The sequence below is a fragment of the Petromyzon marinus genome, chromosome 3 (genome assembly GCF_048934315.1).
Source record: "Petromyzon marinus isolate PM22_M1 ecotype Great Lakes invasive population chromosome 3, UKy_Petmar_22M1.pri1.0, whole genome shotgun sequence".
NCBI classification, from domain to species: Eukaryota; Metazoa; Chordata; class Hyperoartia; order Petromyzontiformes; family Petromyzontidae; genus Petromyzon; species Petromyzon marinus.
Window position 1 is genome coordinate 4,872,547 of NC_133669.1, and position 13,102 is coordinate 4,885,648.

The 13,102-nt window shown below is 51.1% G+C and overlaps 1 protein-coding gene across 5 annotated transcripts in view; it reads right to left on the reverse strand.

The window, feature by feature from the left end:
• Positions 1–9,006, reverse strand: part of LOC142930498 (uncharacterized) — a 32,354-nt gene extending 23,348 nt beyond the window's left edge. For 3 of the 5 annotated variants that reach the window (XM_076072957.1, XM_076072948.1, XM_076072961.1), the window contains exon 1: positions 8,700–9,006. The gene's annotated coding sequence lies outside the window, so the exon portion shown is untranslated. Of the gene's footprint in view, positions 1–8,646 lie in introns of all 5 variants that reach the window. The other 2 variants (XM_076072955.1, XM_076072953.1) reach the window with 2 other exon arrangements.
• Positions 9,007–13,102: the final 4,096 nt, after the last annotated feature.

Consider the following 13,102-nt stretch of genomic DNA (forward strand, 5'->3'; position numbering starts at 1 on the left):
TCGCGAGACACACCTAATACTCACCGCTCACCAGACACTCCCAAGACACACCTAACACTCACCACTTACCAGACACTCGCGAAACACGCCTAACACTCATCACAAACCAGACACTCCCAAGACACACCTAACACTCACGACTCACCAGACACTCCCAAGACACACCTAACACTCACCACTCACCAGACACTCGCGAGACACACCTAACACTCGCCACTCACCAGACACTCCCAAGACACACCTAACACTCACCACAAACCAGACACTCCCTAGACACACCTAACAGTCACCACTCACCAGACACTCCCTAGACACACCTAACACTCTTCACTCACCAGACACTCCCAAGACACACCTAACACTCACCACTCACCAGACACTCCCAAGACACACCTAACACTCACCACTCACCAGACACTCCCAAGACAAACCTAGCACTCACCACTCACCAGACACTCCCAAGACACACCTAACACTCACCAGACACTCCCAAGACACACCTAACACTCACCACTCACCAGACACTCCCTAGACACACCTAACAGTCACCACTCACCAGACACTCCCAAGACACACCTAACACTCTTCACTCACCAGACACTCCCAAGACACACCTAACACTCACCACTCACCAGACACTCCCAAGACACACCTAACACTCACCACTCACCAGACACTCCCAAGACACACCTAAGACTCACCACTCACCAGACACTCCCAAGACACACCTAACACTCACCACTCACCAGACTCCCAAGACACACCTAACACTCACCACTCACCAGACACTCCCAAGACACACCTAACACTCACCACTCACCAGACACTCCGAAGACACACCTAACACTCACCACTCACCACACACTCCCAAGACACACCTAACACTCACCACTCACCAGACACTCCCAAGACACACCTAACACTCACCACTCACCAGACACTCCCAAGACACACCTAACACTTACAACTCACCAGACACTCCCAAGACACACCTAACACTCACCACTCACCAGACACTCCCAAGACACACCTAACACTCACCACTCACCAGACACTCCCAAGACACACCTAACACTCACCACTCACCAGACACTCCCTAGACACACCTAACAGTCACCACTCACCAGACACTCCCAAGACACACCTAACACTCTTCACTCACCAGACACTCCCAAGACACACCTAACACTCACCACTCACCAGACACTCCCAAGACACACCTAACACTCACCACTCACCAGACACTCCCAAGACACACCTAACACTCACCACTCACCAGACACTCCCAAGGCACACCTAACACTCACCACTCACCAGACACTCCCAAGAAACACCTAACACTCACCACTCACCAGACACTCCCAAGACACACCTAACACTCACCACTCACCAGACACTCCGAAGACACACCTAACACTCAGCACTCACCAGACACTCCCAAGACACACCTAACACTCACCACTCACCACACACTCCCAAGACACACCTAACACTCACCACTCACCAGACACTCCCAAGACACACCTAACACTCACCACTCACCACACACTCCCAAGACACACCTAACACTCACCAGACACTCGCGAGACACACCTAACACGCACCACTCACCAGACACTCCCAAGACACACCAAACACTCACCACTCACCAGACACTCCCAAGACACACCTAACACTCACCACTCACCAGACATTCGCGAGACACACCTAATACTCACCGCTCACCAGACACTCCCAAGACACACCTAACACTCACCACTCACTAGACACTCGCGAGACACACCTAACACTCACCACTCACCAGACACTCCCAAGACACACCTAACACTCACCACTCACCAGACACTCCCAAGACACCTAACACTCACCACTCACCAGACACTCCCAAGACACACCTAACCCTCACCACTCACCAGACATTCGCGAGACACACCTAACACGCACCACTCACCAGACACTCCCAAGACACACCTAACACTCACCACTCACCAGACACTCCCAAGACACACCTAACACTCACCAGACTATCCAAGACACACCTAACACTCACCACTCACCAGACACTCCCAAGAAACACCTAACACTAACCACTCACCAGACATTCGCGAGACACACCTAATACTCACCGCTCACCAGACACTCCCAAGACACACCTAACACTCACCACTTACCAGACACTCGCGAAACACGCCTAACACTCATCACAAACCAGACACTCCCAAGACACACCTAACACTCACGACTCACCAGACACTCCCAAGACACACCTAACACTCACCACTCACCAGACACTCGCGAGACACACCTAACACTCGCCACTCACCAGACACTCCCAAGACACACCTAACACTCACCACAAACCAGACACTCCCTAGACACACCTATCACTCACGACTCACCAGACACTCCCAAGACACACCTAACACTCACCACTCACCAGACACTCCCTAGACACACCTAACAGTCACCACTCACCAGACACTCCCTAGACACACCTAACACTCTTCACTCACCAGACACTCCCAAGACACACCTAACACTCACCACTCACCAGACACTCCCAAGACACACCTAACACTCACCACTCACCAGACACTCCCAAGACAAACCTAGCACTCACCACTCACCAGACACTCCCAAGACACACCTAACACTCACCAGACACTCCCAAGACACACCTAACACTCACCACTCACCAGACACTCCCTAGACACACCTAACAGTCACCACTCACCAGACACTCCCAAGACACACCTAACACTCTTCACTCACCAGACACTCCCAAGACACACCTAACACTCACCACTCACCAGACACTCCCAAGACACACCTAACACTCACCACTCACCAGACACTCCCAAGACACACCTAAGACTCACCACTCACCAGACACTCCCAAGACACACCTAACACTCACCACTCACCAGACTCCCAAGACACACCTAACACTCACCACTCACCAGACACTCCCAAGACACACCTAACACTCACCACTCACCAGACACTCCGAAGACACACCTAACACTCACCACTCACCACACACTCCCAAGACACACCTAACACTCACCACTCACCAGACACTCCCAAGACACACCTAACACTCACCACTCACCAGACACTCCCAAGACACACCTAACACTTACAACTCACCAGAAACTCCCAAGACACACCTAACACTCACCACTCACCAGACACTCCCAAGACACACCTAACACTCACCACTCACCAGACACTCCCAAGACACACCTAACACTCACCACTCACCAGACACTCCCTAGACACACCTAACAGTCACCACTCACCAGACACTCCCAAGACACACCTAACACTCTTCACTCACCAGACACTCCCAAGACACACCTAACACTCACCACTCACCAGACACTCCCAAGACACACCTAACACTCACCACTCACCAGACACTCCCAAGACACACCTAACACTCACCACTCACCAGACACTCCCAAGGCACACCTAACACTCACCACTCACCAGACACTCCCAAGAAACACCTAACACTCACCACTCACCAGACACTCCCAAGACACACCTAACACTCACCACTCACCAGACACTCCGAAGACACACCTAACACTCAGCACTCACCAGACACTCCCAAGACACACCTAACACTCACCACTCACCACACACTCCCAAGACACACCTAACACTCACCACTCACCAGACACTCCCAAGACACACCTAACACTCACCACTCACCACACACTCCCAAGACACACCTAACACTCACCAGACACTCGCGAGACACACCTAACACGCACCACTCACCAGACACTCCCAAGACACACCAAACACTCACCACTCACCAGACACTCCCAAGACACACCTAACACTCACCACTCACCAGACATTCGCGAGACACACCTAATACTCACCGCTCACCAGACACTCCCAAGACACACCTAACACTCACCACTCACTAGACACTCGCGAGACACACCTAACACTCACCACTTACCAGACACTCGCGAAAAACACCTAACACTCACCACAAACCAGACACTCCCAAGACACACCTAACACTCACGACTCACCAGACACTCCCAAGACACACCTAACACTCACCACTCAGCAGACACTCGCGAGACACACCTAACACTCACCACTGACCAGCCACTCCCAAGACACACCTAACACTCACCACAAACCAGACACTCCCTATGCACACCTAACACTCACGACTCACCAGACACTCCCAAGACACACCTAACACTCACCACTCACCAGACACTCCCTAGACACACCTAACACTCACGACTCACCAGACACTCCCAAGACACACCTAACACTCACCACTCACCAGACACTCCCAAGACACACCTAACACTCAGCACTCACCAGACACTCCCAAGACACACCTAACACTCACCACTCACCACACACTCCCAAGACACACCTAACACTCACCACTCACCAGACACTCCCAAGACACACCTAACACTCACCACTCACCACACACTCCCAAGACACACCTAACACTCACCACTCACCAGACATTCGCGAGACACACCTAACACGCACCACTCACCAGACACTCCCAAGACACACCTAACACTCACCACTCACCAGACACTCCCAAGACACACCTAACACTCACCAGACTATCCAAGACACACCTAACACTCACCACTCACCAGACACTCCCAAGAAACACCTAACACTCACCACTCACCAGACATTCGCGAGACACACCTAATACTCACCGCTCACCAGACACTCCCAAGACATACCTAACACTCACCACTTACCAGACACTCGCGAGACACACCTAACACTCACCACTTACCAGACACTCGCGAAACACGCCTAACACTCATCACAAACCAGACACTCCCAAGACACACCTAACACTCACGACTCACCAGACACTCCCAAGACACACCTAACACTCACCACTCACCAGACACTCGCGAGACACACCTAACACTCGCCACTCACCAGACACTCCCAAGACACACCTAACACTCACCACAAACCAGACACTCCCTAGACACACCTATCACTCACGACTCACCAGACACTCCCAAGACACACCTAACACTCACCACTCACCAGACACTCGCGAGACACACCTAACACTCGCCACTCACCAGACACTCCCAAGACACACCTAACACTCACCACAAACCAGACACTCCCTAGACACACCTAACACTCACGACTCACCAGACACTCCCAAGATACACTTAACACTCACCACTCACCAGATATTCCCAAGACACACCTAACACTCACCACTTACCAGACACTCCCAAGACACACCTAACACTCACCACTCACCAGACACTCGCGAGACACACCTAACAGTCACCACAAACCAGACACTCCCAAGACACACCTAACACTCACGACTCACCAGACACTCCCAAGACACACCTAACACTCACCACTCAGCAGACACTCGCGAGACACACCTAACACTCACCACTCACCAGCCACTCCCAAGACACACCTAACACTCACCACAAACCAGACACTCCCTAGACACACCTAACACTCACGACTCACCAGACACTCCCAAGACACACCTAACACTCACCACTCACCAGACACTCCCTAGACACACCTAACACTCACGACTCACCAGACACTCCCAAGACACACCTAACACTCACCACTCACCAGACACTCCCAAGACACACCTAACACTCAGCACTCACCAGACACTCCCAAGACACACCTCACACTCACCACTCACCACACACTCCCAAGACACACCTAACACTCACCACTCACCAGACACTCCCAAGACACACCTAACACTCACCACTCACCACACACTCCCAAGACACACCTAACACTCACCACTCACCAGACATTCGCGAGACACACCTAACACGCACCACTCACCAGACACTCCCAAGACACACCTAACACTCACCACTCACCAGACACTCCCAAGACACACCTAACACTCACCAGACTATCCAAGACACACCTAACACTCACCACTCACCAGACACTCCCAAGAAACACCTAACACTAACCACTCACCAGACATTCGCGAGACACACCTAATACTCACCGCTCACCAGACACTCCCAAGACACACCTAACACTCACCACTTACCAGACACTCGCGAGACACACCTAACACTCACCACTTACCAGACACTCGCGAAACACGCCTAACACTCATCACAAACCAGACACTCCCAAGACACACCTAACACTCACGACTCACCAGACACTCCCAAGACACACCTAACACTCACCACTCACCAGACACTCGCGAGACACACCTAACACTCGCCACTCACCAGACACTCCCAAGACACACCTAACACTCACCACAAACCAGACACTCCCTAGACACACCTATCACTCACGACTCACCAGACACTCCCAAGACACACCTAACACTCACCACTCACCAGACACTCCCTAGACACACCTAACACTCACGACTCACCAGACACTCCCAAGATACACTTATCACTCACCACTCACCAGACATTCCCAAGACACACCTAACACTCACCACTTACCAGACACTCCCAAGACACACCTAACACTCACCACTCACCAGACACTCGCGAGACACACCTAACAGTCACCACTCACCAGACACTCCCAAGACACACCTAACACTCACCACAAACCAGACACTCCCTAGACACACCTAACACGACTCACCAGACACTCCCAAGATACACCTAACACTCACCACTCACCAGACACTCCCTAGACACACCTAACACTCACGACTCACCAGACACTCCCAAGACACACTTAACACTCACCACTCACCAGACATTCCCAAGACACACCTAACACTCACCACTCACCAGACACTCCCAAGACACACCTAACACTCACCACTCACCAGACACTCGCGAGACACACCTAACACTCACCACTCACCAGACACTCCCAAGACACACCTAACACTCTTCACTCACCAGACACTCCCAAGACACACCTAACACTCACCACTCACCAGACACTCCCAAGACACACCTAACACTCACCAGACACTTCCAAGACACACCTAACACTCACCACTCACCAGACACTCCCAAGACACACCTAACACTCACCACTCACCAGACACTCCCAAGACACACCTAACACTCACCACTCACCAGACACTCCCAAGACACACCTAACACTCACCACTCACCAGACACTCCCAAGACACACCTAACACTCACCACTCACCAGACACTCCCAAGACACACCTAACACTCACCACTCACCAGACACTCGCGAGACACACCTAACACTCACCACTCACCAGACACTCCCAAGACACACCTAACACTCACCACTCACCAGACACTCCCAAGACACACCTAACACTCACCACTCACCAGACACTCCCAAGACACCTAACACTCACCACTCACCAGACACTCCCAAGACACACCTAACCCTCACCACTCACCAGACACTCCCAAGACACACCTAACACTCACCACTCACCAGACACTCCCAAGACACACCTGGCACTCACCACTCACCAGACACTCCCAAGACACACCTAACACTCACCACTCACCAGACACTCCCAAGACACACCTGACACTCACAACTCACCAGACACTCCCAAGACACACCTAACACTCACCACTCAGCAGACACTCCCAAGACACACCTAACACTCGCCACTCACCAGACACTGCCAAGACACACCTAACACTCACCACTCACCAGACACTCCCAAGACACACTTAACACTCACCACTCACCAGACATTCCCAAGACACACCTAACACTCACCACTCACCAGACACTCCCAAGACACACCTAACACTCACCACTCACCAGACACTCGCGAGACACACCTAACACTCACCACTCACCAGACACTCCCAAGACACACCTAACACTCTTCACTCACCAGACACTCCCAAGACACACCTAACACTCACCACTCACCAGACACTCCCAAGACACACCTAACACTCACCAGACACTTCCAAGACACACCTAACACTCACCACTCACCAGACACTCCCAAGACACACCTAACACTCACCACTCACCAGACACTCCCAAGACACACCTAACACTCACCACTCACCAGACACTCCCAAGACACACCTAACACTCACCACTCACCAGACACTCCCAAGACACACCTAACACTCACCACTCACCAGACACTCCCAAGACACACCTAACACTCACCACTCACCAGACACTCGCGAGACACACCTAACACTCACCACTCACCAGACACTCCCAAGACCCACCTAACACTCACCACTCACCAGACACTCCCAAGACACACCTAACACTCACCACTCACCAGACACTCCCAAGACACCTAAAACTCACCACTCACCAGACACTCCCAAGACACACCTAACCCTCACCACTCACCAGACACTCCCAAGACACACCTAACACTCACCACTCACCAGACACTCCCAAGACACACCTGGCACTCACCACTCACCAGACACTCCCAAGACACACCTAACACTCACCACTCACCAGACACTCCCAAGACACACCTGACACTCACCACTCACCAGACACTCCCAAGACACACCTAACACTCACCACTCAGCAGACACTCCCAAGACACACCTAACACTCGCCACTCACCAGACACTGCCAAGACACACCTAACACTCACCACTCACCAGACACTCCCAAGACACACCTAACACTCACCACTCAGCAGACACTCGCGAGACACGGGCAAGGCGAGATCATCCGTCACCCACCCGAGTCCTCGGCTCGCCTCCGCTCACCGGGGTCAGCGACCAGCGGTTGATCGGCGAACGCGACTCTGAGTCCTCTCTGTGCGCCTCGCGCGAGTTCCACGGCTGTGCGACTGCCACCGAACGAGGGGGCGCCTCGGTCATTTTATTGCGAGCGTCGCTCCCCCGTTGAGGTTTCCTGCGGATCCGGGTGGAAATTTTGTTGATGTTGTTGTAATTTCCGCACGGACACCGTTGGAACGGTGGTCACGCGTCCACTTTCACTTTCTCAGTCTCTTCCTCCCCGTCTCTCTCGCTCTCTCTATTTCTCACCCGACGCAGCCCATGTGACGTAATTCCCAAGAAGTGAAGTGAATATCTTGAGGGGTCGCGGTGGGGTAGGAGGTGCGGGGGGGGGCCCGTGAGGGTGGGGAGGGGGTTAGCGTGGTCGGGGAGTGTGCTCGCGTTTGATTGATGCAATGCCATACATCTGGATGAAATCAAAACGGCAACGTGTCTCTAAGGACGGGCCTTACTTATGCCCGATCGAGGTCAACGCAGCACAAAGGAGTTTTACTTGCGTTAGAAAATCCATTGCTGATGAATATAATGCAACAACAACAAAAAAACCCAGATACCTATGTTGTCTGCTTATTTATTTAGTAATTCAGCCGGCTGATAGCAGCGACAATGATCTAATGAACTCGTGTCACCTGTAGCAACTCAACCCCCCCCCCCCCCCCCACCTTCTCGAAGCACCTTTTCATGCAATGTAACTTACTGGACATCTGCGAAAGATAGAGCTTCGTAGCTCATCGGATTTCCCCCGGACACATTGAGATTCTGTTGTCGTGCGGTGCAGAAAGTAGATAGCTGGTCTGCGTCGGGGGGGGGGGGGGGGAGCGCGCACGTGCTTGAGCATAGGAGCACAGCACAACAATTGATCGTGCGGCACTGCTGGCCGATGCCTAGCAGCGCTTCCTCGCAGCAGCCTATAACACCTGGGGCTGTGTTTGTTGTTTTGTTATGCATGGTGGTGGGCACAATCTGCGCAGGTTTAACTCCCTGCTTGGCTCTTCCGCGAGCTGACGAGACCGGCCACTCGGAGGGGGGGTGAGTTGCTCATCTGCGGCAGGAGGAGGATGTTATCATTTGGAGCAGATTGTGGGAAACAACATTTCACGAGTCACCGCCGATCAAATAATGAGCATTCATTAACAAGACACCTCCCCCTCCCCCTCTCCCCATGTCAATCAACGTTGTAATAAACGATGTGCGATGAAGAAGGGCAATTGGCTGAAACGTCACTTATTATATATAGTTTTTTGTATTTTAAGGTCACACAGTGCTGTTGATGAACGTGTTGAGTCGTCTTGCTTGTCTGATATTTGTGCTTGCGCGCCCCTGCCACTGCGGCATTAGCACCGAATTGTGTGACGTCGTCCGTTTCCAGCATTCCCCTACGAATGTTGAAAGCGTTCATGCGTTTTCTTCTATTTAGCCTTGTGTTAACAACGGACCACCCGCCTCCTTCCCACCATGCATGTGCCTCCGGATGGGAAAATAAAATAAGTATGAAAAGACATTTTCATGTACACATTCCACCGGTCCCCACACGGCCTTTTGGGAACAATTCTTTAGTTGGCAGCAATGGACGGCAAATCTGCAGCGGTTTCCAAATGCAGCTTCTCATGAGCTCGCGTCGTTTAAAGCAACGTTGTTCGACCGCCGCATGTCCATCGTCACGGGCCTTCTAACTCACATTTATGGATATTATTTATGGGCACAGTACAGTATTGATGTCATTAAACAACTTAGTTTTGTAAGATGCACTTCTGTGACCGCCTGGAACGCTCCTCCTTCCGATATTAGGAATCCACTGGAGCTATACACTTTCAAATCTCGATTGAAAACCAATTTCTTTAGAACTGTTTTTGTGTGTCTTGTCCTACCTCCCCTCCCCGCACCTCGGACTTAGCAAGGTTAGCTACGTATTGGGTTTGCCAAATAATTTTTTTAAAAAGTTCGTTTTAAGATTAAAAAAAAGAATCTTGCATCATATTTAAAATCATCACCCTGCCACCGCCGCCAGAGTGTTTGAGGGTGTGGTGCAAAAATCGAGAATAAGCACAGAATCGACCAAATGTTTACCTCTCTAGCCCTTCGACAACACCACCATTATAACTTAGACCGGTCGCTCACGACCAGGGCCACCTAAGTTGAATCGCGGGTCACGGTGCGCGACGTCGGCGCACATTGCCAACGTGAACTTGGCCTTTGCAACATCCCCTAGGTCGAGTCGGCTGCGAGTTAGCACCGGGTGCGTATGTGAACATCGGCACTGTGGGGAGACAAAGGTGGCCCAGAGAAGTTCTGCCCCATACCCAGCCTATGGTTTGTTACGGAAGGCCTTTATAGGTGCTCGCTAACACAATGTCCTGGTAGTGGCATTGCCTTTGTGCAGTTCGCCTTCAGGTGTCCTCTGGTCTAACAGTGTTTGAGACTCGGCTCTAAAGAAAGCTGTCTTTGGTGTTGACCAATCGGTTTCAAAGACAATGCATCACATACTACCAGAGCATGTTTGTTTTTGTTTGCATGTTCACCACGAGTATATGTGGTTACTACAGACATGATTCCTTGCAATCGGTTTCAGTTTGGTGTTTCAACATCTTAACACAACTGTTCTTTTGCCAGAACAGGTAAAACCTATTCTTATACATATAAACGCCATGCTATAAAAGCAATATACACGTAGAGGCAGTCTTCGACTTAGGAACGCCCGACTTACGAACGCCCGTACTTATGAACCACCTTCCATGAAATATAAAAACAAACTATGTAACATTGACTTAAAACGCGAACTCGCAATTGCACACAGAACCGCGCAACTATGTTGTTCAGAGGAGCGATCCTCCGCGAGATGTAATGCGTCGGGCATCGCTCTGGGAGTGAATGTTTGCTTGTGTGTGTATGTGCTCGCACGTGTGTGCGGTAGTGTACTGGTTAGCGCGCTGCGCTACGAACCCGGCCACCCGAGTTCGATTCCCACTCACGGCCGATTATCTGCAGCGGTACTGGGCCTCCCCTAGGTCGACCCAGCCTCAAATAAGTACTTGGTGCGGTGTGTTAACATCGCCACAGTGGAGACAAAGGTGGCCGGGCGTGGTCCTGACCACCCACCCCCTCGTGTGCGGTTCCGGCCTTCATAGGTGCTCGCTAATAGCACTTGCCCCTAGAGTCTATTCAGGCTACACGGGGGGTCGTTGGGGTGTGTGTGTGTCTTTGTATCTTTGTGTGTACTTGCTACCGTGTGTGCCTGTGTGTGTGTCTGTGTGTGCCATTCTGGTGACTCATTGCCTCCCTTCCGACAACAAGCTAGCATCAGTACTCAAGGTAAGTGAAAATAAAACAGTTATTTTTCCGATTTGTGCTACTTTATTGACGGTGTTTTATGAACTATACAATAATTTTTACAGTGTTACATGCAAATGTATAATATGTCTTATTAATTATGAGTTTAACAATGCTTTCCTTTTTGTTGAACGATAACACATTTTATAACGCTGACCGTATGGGCATTTAAAAACTGCATTGTTGTGTTACGACTTACGCAACGTTCGACTCACGAACGGTTCGGCTTACGAACGGGTCTCAGGAACGAATTAGGTTCGTAACCCGAGGACTGTCCGTGTTGTATTTCCAAGTTATTTTTTTTTTTTATCAACGCGCTACCACATTTACTAAATGACTTAAACATGCTGAGGCCGTGGGGAAAAAAGTTATATTTTGTGGAATTTCCAGTTGTTCAGGTTCATTCTGATGAGACATACTACTCGGACTACAGTGGAACATCGATTACAATGTTTCATGCTATGAATGGGAATTGGCGTAAGGGAATTAAGTGATAAACTCGTTTCAACGAAAAATAAACATGTTTTGCTCAACAATGGTTTTTTTTAAATTTTAAATGTGGGCTTTCACTGTATAACTTACAGAGAATCACACCGGGATTTATATTTACACTGGAGGAATCCGATGAGCTATGAAGCTCTTTTTCACAGATCCACGCCAAGATATACCTCACCGAACCTCAACCTTGAGGCTGTTATTATGAATCCCTCTCCCTTGCAAGTGAGAGTCTGGCAACGGCGGTGCAAACCCAGGTGGTGCAATTACTTTGCGCACTGCACCGCGAACGCCCGCTGTCAGGCCTCCACGTGCCTCTCATTCAAGAGACAGCCGTCCCGATGGAACCGGCGGGCCTCGGCTCAAAGCGCAGCTGCCCCTGTGTCCCAGGTCCTTGCGCCGAAGTCTCCAAACAATTGAGGCGCCACGCTTTGGTTCTTTCGGTAAAGTCACGTAGAAAGAAAATACATTAAGTAATATAATACGACGTTTCGATTGTAACACAAGGAATCGTCATCAGG